Genomic DNA, 5,643 nt, shown 5'->3' on the forward strand with positions numbered 1-5,643 from the left:
GAAGGAAATGGCAACCCACTCCAGTGTTCTTGCCTGGAGAATCCCAGGGATGGGGGAGCCTGGTGGGCTGCCATCTATGCGGTCTCACAGAGTTGGACACGACTGAAGCGACTTAGCAGCCTTCCTGCCTGTTAGCCTCTCAGTTCATCCGTGTTGTAGCAGGGGTCAGACTTTCCTTCCTCTTTGAGGCAGCACAGTATTCCACTGTATAGCTCTATCATGCTTTGTTTATCCATTCATCTGCCAGTGGACTGTTGAATTACTTGCAAGTCTTGGCTATTGTGAATAATGCTACTACAAGTGTTGGTGTGCAAAACTTCTAGATCCTGCTTTGCATTCTCTGACACTATTTTGGCTGAGCCACACAGCTTGCAGGATCTTAGTTTCCTGACAAGGTATCGAAGCTGAGCCCCCTGCCATGAAAGCATGGAGTCCTAACCACTGGACCACCAGAGAATTCTCTCTGCCTTCAAAGCTTTGGGGATACACACCCAGAAGTGAGATTGCTGGATTGGAGAAATGTCTTTTTAACCCAACCTAGGGCTGCTGAAACCTCTTAGCTCCTATCACAAGCTATTCCTGTGAGTGTGGGTGGCCTGGGGAGAGAACAGATTCATCTCTGCCTTCCACCTACCTGTCTAAGCGAGCCGAGGTCTACGTCATGTATGAGGCACTGGGCCCGCATTCCTGGCCCTTCACAGGAAACACGCACGCAGAGTGCCGGCCGAGCTCAGCCCTCAGTAACTGAAGACACAGACAAGGCTCTGCTGTCACCTCAATTCGCCACAGAAGAAGTTGGGCCCAGGCTCCCAGGTGCCCCGCTAGCCCAGTGCCCACCCCACCTGCCCAGGCCAAGCCTGGTGAGGAGCTGTGTGGTGGGCAGGGCTCCCAGGCCACCCTTTCTGTCTCTGTGCCTCAGGCCATCGGGAACCCAAACCCAGGCCCCCGCCCAGTCTGTATGCTTCCAACCCCACCTCCCTCGGCACCCAGAACCAAACCTGAACACAGGAGGTGAATAAAGCAGAGATGATTCTCTCACAGCACTTGCTGAGCGAGGGTTAGAAGTAGCCTCTGTTAGGATCATGTAAATATTCCTCAGGCGAAAAACATCTGCACCCTAATCCCACCCCACTCTGAGGAGATGGCTGGGGACCATCCTGTGAGGGAGGGACCTGACTCAGATGCTTGGCCACATCTACCAATTCTGATGGTGACAGGGCCTAAAGTCATAGGGCAGGTGAGAGGCAGGGTGTGGCCCCCTAAGGCACTGGGAGGGACATGGAGACTTCACAGCAGGAATTTAAGCCAGTGCTGCAGCCAGTTCCTGGTGCCCCAGCCTTGCCCGAGACCCAGCCTCCCCAGGTCCCATCCTGACCCTCCACCATCACACAGCCATGCAGGGGGCCTGCGTGATGCTGCTGCTGGGCCTGCAGCTACAGGTCTCCCTCGGCCTCGTCCCAGGTAACCAGGCAGCTCCCGGTGCCCTCTACTCACAGGGGTGGCCCCAGGCTGACCTGACCTCCACTCTCCCCTTGGGCAGTCGAGGAGGAAGACCCCGCCTTCTGGAACCGCCAGGCAGCCCAGGCCCTCGATGTGGCTAAGAAGCTGCAGCCCATCCAGACAGCCGCCAAGAATGTCATCCTCTTCTTGGGCGATGGTGAGTGCGCTAGGCTGGTCCATACCCTGTCCCCCGACAACCCTGGAATCCTGGGCTGCCGGCTGACCCAGGCTGGCCCCAGGGACTCAGACCTGACACTGTGTACCTTCAGGGATGGGGGTTTCCACGGTGACAGCTGCTCGGATCCTAAAGGGGCAGATGGCTGGCAAGCCAGGACCTGAGACACCCCTGGCCATGGACCAGTTCCCATACCTGGCTCTGTCCAAAGTAAGCGCCAAGTGGCCTCAGGGTGGTCTACACCAGAGGGGTGGGTGTGGGCCTAGGGAGCAGGGTAGGAGGGAAAGCCCAGGAGGGTCTCGGGCTGAGATAGGGGCCGGGGGCTGTGAGGATGGGCCCAGGGCCTGGGTCAGGAGCTGGGTGTCTACCCCAGCAGAGCTGAAGGCATCTCTGTCCCCAGACATACAACGTGGACAGACAGGTGCCAGATAGCGCAGGCACTGCCACTGCCTACCTGTGTGGGGTCAAGGGCAACTACAGAACCATTGGTGTAAGTGCAGCCGCCCGCTTCGACCAGTGCAACACGACACGTGGGAATGAGGTCACGTCTGTGATGAACCGGGCCAAGAAACAGGTGGGCTTGGGCGTCAGCTTCCCGGGCAGGGACGGGCTCAGAGACCTCAGTGGTCCCCCGTGACCTCTGCCACCCTCAGGGAAGGCAGTGGGAGTGGTGACCACCACCAGGGTGCAGCACGCCTCCCCAGCTGGGGCCTACGCGTACACGGTGAACCGAAACTGGTACTCAGACGCCGACCTGCCTGCCGATGCCCAGATGAACGGCTGCCAGGACATCGCTGCACAGCTGGTCAACAACATGGATATTGACGTACGACATGAGGGGCTAAGGGCGGGGCTGGGCAGAGGGGGTGGGACAGACATCTGTCACAGACCCAGGAAACTCACAGCCCTGGGGACTGACAGCCCCTCCCATGTGTGGAGGGGGAGGAGGTGGGGACAGACCTTTCCCACAGACCTGGTGGGGGAGGTAGGGGCTGTGTGAGAGGCGTAAAGGGCCAAGTAGGCCCTGAACCCACCTGCCCTAATCTCTGGCTCCAGGTGATCCTGGGTGGAGGCTGAATGTACATGCTTCCTAAGGGGACCCCAGACCCTGAATACCCACATGATGCCAATCAAATTGGAGTCCAGAAGGACAAGCAGAACCTGGTGCAGGAGTGGCAGGCCAAGCACCAGGTGATGGGGACTCACGGATGCAGGGGGTACAGTGGGGCCGGGCCTGGGGTGTCGGGCTATGGGCTGAGGCCTGGTTCTGCCCTCCCAGGGAGCCCACTATGTGTGGAACCGCACGGAGCTCCTTCAGGCAGCCAATGACTCCAGTGTAACACACCTCATGGGTAACAACCCCACCCACCCCCACTGTCCTCCCAGGGATGGGTGCCACGGGCCCCCGGTCCCCAGCTTGCAGGTCTCCACTGGTCCCCTTTCCCACAGCCCTCTTTGAGCCAGTTGACATGGCCTATCAGACTCAGTGAGACCACACCAATGACCCGTCCCTGGAGGAGATGACGGAGGCGGCCCTGCAAGTGCTGAGCAGGAACCCCAGGGGCTTCTACCTCTTTGTGGAGGGTGAGTGGCAGCCCCTTGGGGAACAGAGGAGCGATGAGGGCCATCAGAGCGGGTTTAGTATCTTATATGTGACTTACCTGCAGGAGGCCGCATTGACCACGGTCACCATGATGGCAGAGCATATAGGGCGCTGACCGAGGCGGTCACGTTTGACAATGCCATCGCCAAGGCTAACGAGCTCACTAGCGAACTGGACACGCTGATCCTTGTCACTGCAGACCACTCTCATGTCTTCACTTTTGGTGGCTACCCCCTTCGTGGGAACTCCATTTTCGGTAAGCCCAGGGAGACTGGCAGGTCCTTGTCCCTAAGTTACGAGGCACAAAGTGCTCTGAGCCAGTTCCCTCCTCTGCAAAGTGGAGCAACTGCCCTGTATCACTCTGGTGAGGATTAAGCCAGTGAACAGACAAGACATGCCTGGGCTCAGCACACAGAAGGCACCCAAAAGGATTGGGTCAGTGTGATCACTGGGTCCCCTCCTCCTTGCAGGGTTGGCAGATGGCAAAGCCAGAGATGGCAAGTTCTATACTCCCTCCTCTATAGCAATGGCCCCGGGTACCAGATGAACAGGGACTCAAGACCTGATGTGGACGAAACCAAGAGCAGTGGGTGGGCCCTGGGGTGCAGGGGAAGAGGGATGGGAGGATCCTGGCTGGGAAGTCAGAGGAGGGGGAGGCCGCCTCCCTGCCGGCTCTAAACTCCCATTCTCTGCCAGGGGACCCCTCACACCAGCAGCAGGCGGCCGTGCCCCTGGTTAGGGAAACCCACGGGGGCGAGGACGTGGCGGTGTTTGCCACGACCCGCAGGCGCACCTGGTGTACGGTGTGCAGGAGGAGACCTTCGTGGCGCACATCATGGCCTTTGCGGGCTGCGTGGAGCCCTACACCGACTGCCATCTGCCGGCCCCCGCTCACCCCACCAATACTGCATGCCAGGCCGCCTGCCCACCTTCTCTGGCACTGCTGGCCGGGGCCCTGCTGCTGCTTCTGGCCCCTGCCCTGCACTGACCCCCACCAGCCCAGGCCTAGGGAATTCCTGCTCCCCTGCCCAGAAGCTTCAATGGACTCGAACCACCCTGGAGGCTGAGGCCCTGACTTTCCTGTGAGAGCCACAGTCTTCAGTGCCCCCGGCCTCGGTGTCCCCAGATTTTGTTGGAGCTGCCCCAGACCCCAGGAAAGGCAACGGCTCAGACCACCCAGTCTCTTCTCCCCACCCAACAGCCCTGCCTGAGGACCACACTGGCACCAGAGGTGTCCCCCATAAGGTATCAGGGCCTACCAGACCCCCACTGGGGGCTTCCGGGAGGCATGGTTTCTGGTTGCCTGACTTCCGGGAGGCGTGGCTCCCGGGGAGCTGTGGCTTCCCATCCTCCTGGAACCCACCCTGTGGGCACCTCGCCGGCCAAGGAGGTGTCTGGGGCCAGGAGCGCCGGGGGGCCCCTCGACACAGAGTCCTCAGCAGTCCCTCCTAGGAACCCAGCGGTACCATTACAGACAGGAGATAGCGACACAGAGGAGAGGAGACTTGTCCCAGGTCCCCCAGCTGCTGTGACGGTGGCCCCGGTGCCCCTTTCAGGCTGGGGCATCCCAGTAGCAGCAGGAGATCTGGGGGTGGGGACACAGGCCCCGCCTCCTGGGAGGGAGGAAGCAGCCCCCAAACAAACTGTTGTGAGTGTGATACAGGAGTGACACGTGTGGGAAGAGAAGCCCTTAGGTGGGGGCACAGAGCGTGTGTCTGTGTGAAGGGGGGTCAGGGTCACATCAGGGACGGGCTGATGAAGGGCTGACGTTGAGCAAAGACCAAAGGCGGTGAGGGCGGGAGCATCGCATAAAGACATCGGTGCAGGAGCCCCGAGGGGGCATCAGCAGGGCCAGGTGAGGCCAGCATGGGACCGAGTTGGGGGGAGCCGCAGGGTAAAGAAGGTCAAATTTGAGGGGACGGGAGGATGGGGCAGGAGCTGGTATTTCATCCAGAATGTGGGAGGGGAGTGGAAGGCTGTGGGCAGGGACATAACAGGACCAGAAGACTCTAGAAAATATCCTGCTGGCTACTGAGGAGAGAAGACTCTATTCTGTTTATGTGTTGTTGTGGGGGTGGGGCAGAGGTAGGAACTGGGAAACCCGCATTTCTGACCTCTCTCTGAAAACATTCCAGAGCGCCTGCTCCTATGTAATTACAGAGTATGTAATTACCCCTAAAGGAACGTTTCAAAGAATTTTATACAAGTGAACAGAGCCCTTTTTTTCGATAAATTTTACAAAATTACAGATTTATTTGTACTTTTACAAAGGTGTCAAATGGTATTTTGCTCTCATTGGAAATGTTAACGTGATTGAGTATGCTTCCTTATTTGCTAAAATTTTGATTTAAAACTATAAACATCA

At 58.6% G+C, this 5,643-nt stretch overlaps 1 pseudogene; it reads left to right on the plus strand.

The window, feature by feature from the left end:
- The first annotated feature begins 2,752 nt into the window (after positions 1 to 2,752).
- Positions 2,753 to 5,187, plus strand: LOC113881227 (annotated as a pseudogene).
- The last annotated feature ends 456 nt before the right edge of the window (positions 5,188 to 5,643 follow it).

Source organism: Bos indicus x Bos taurus, chromosome 2, assembly GCF_003369695.1.
Source record: "Bos indicus x Bos taurus breed Angus x Brahman F1 hybrid chromosome 2, Bos_hybrid_MaternalHap_v2.0, whole genome shotgun sequence".
NCBI lineage: Eukaryota > Metazoa > Chordata > Mammalia > Artiodactyla > Bovidae > Bos > Bos indicus x Bos taurus.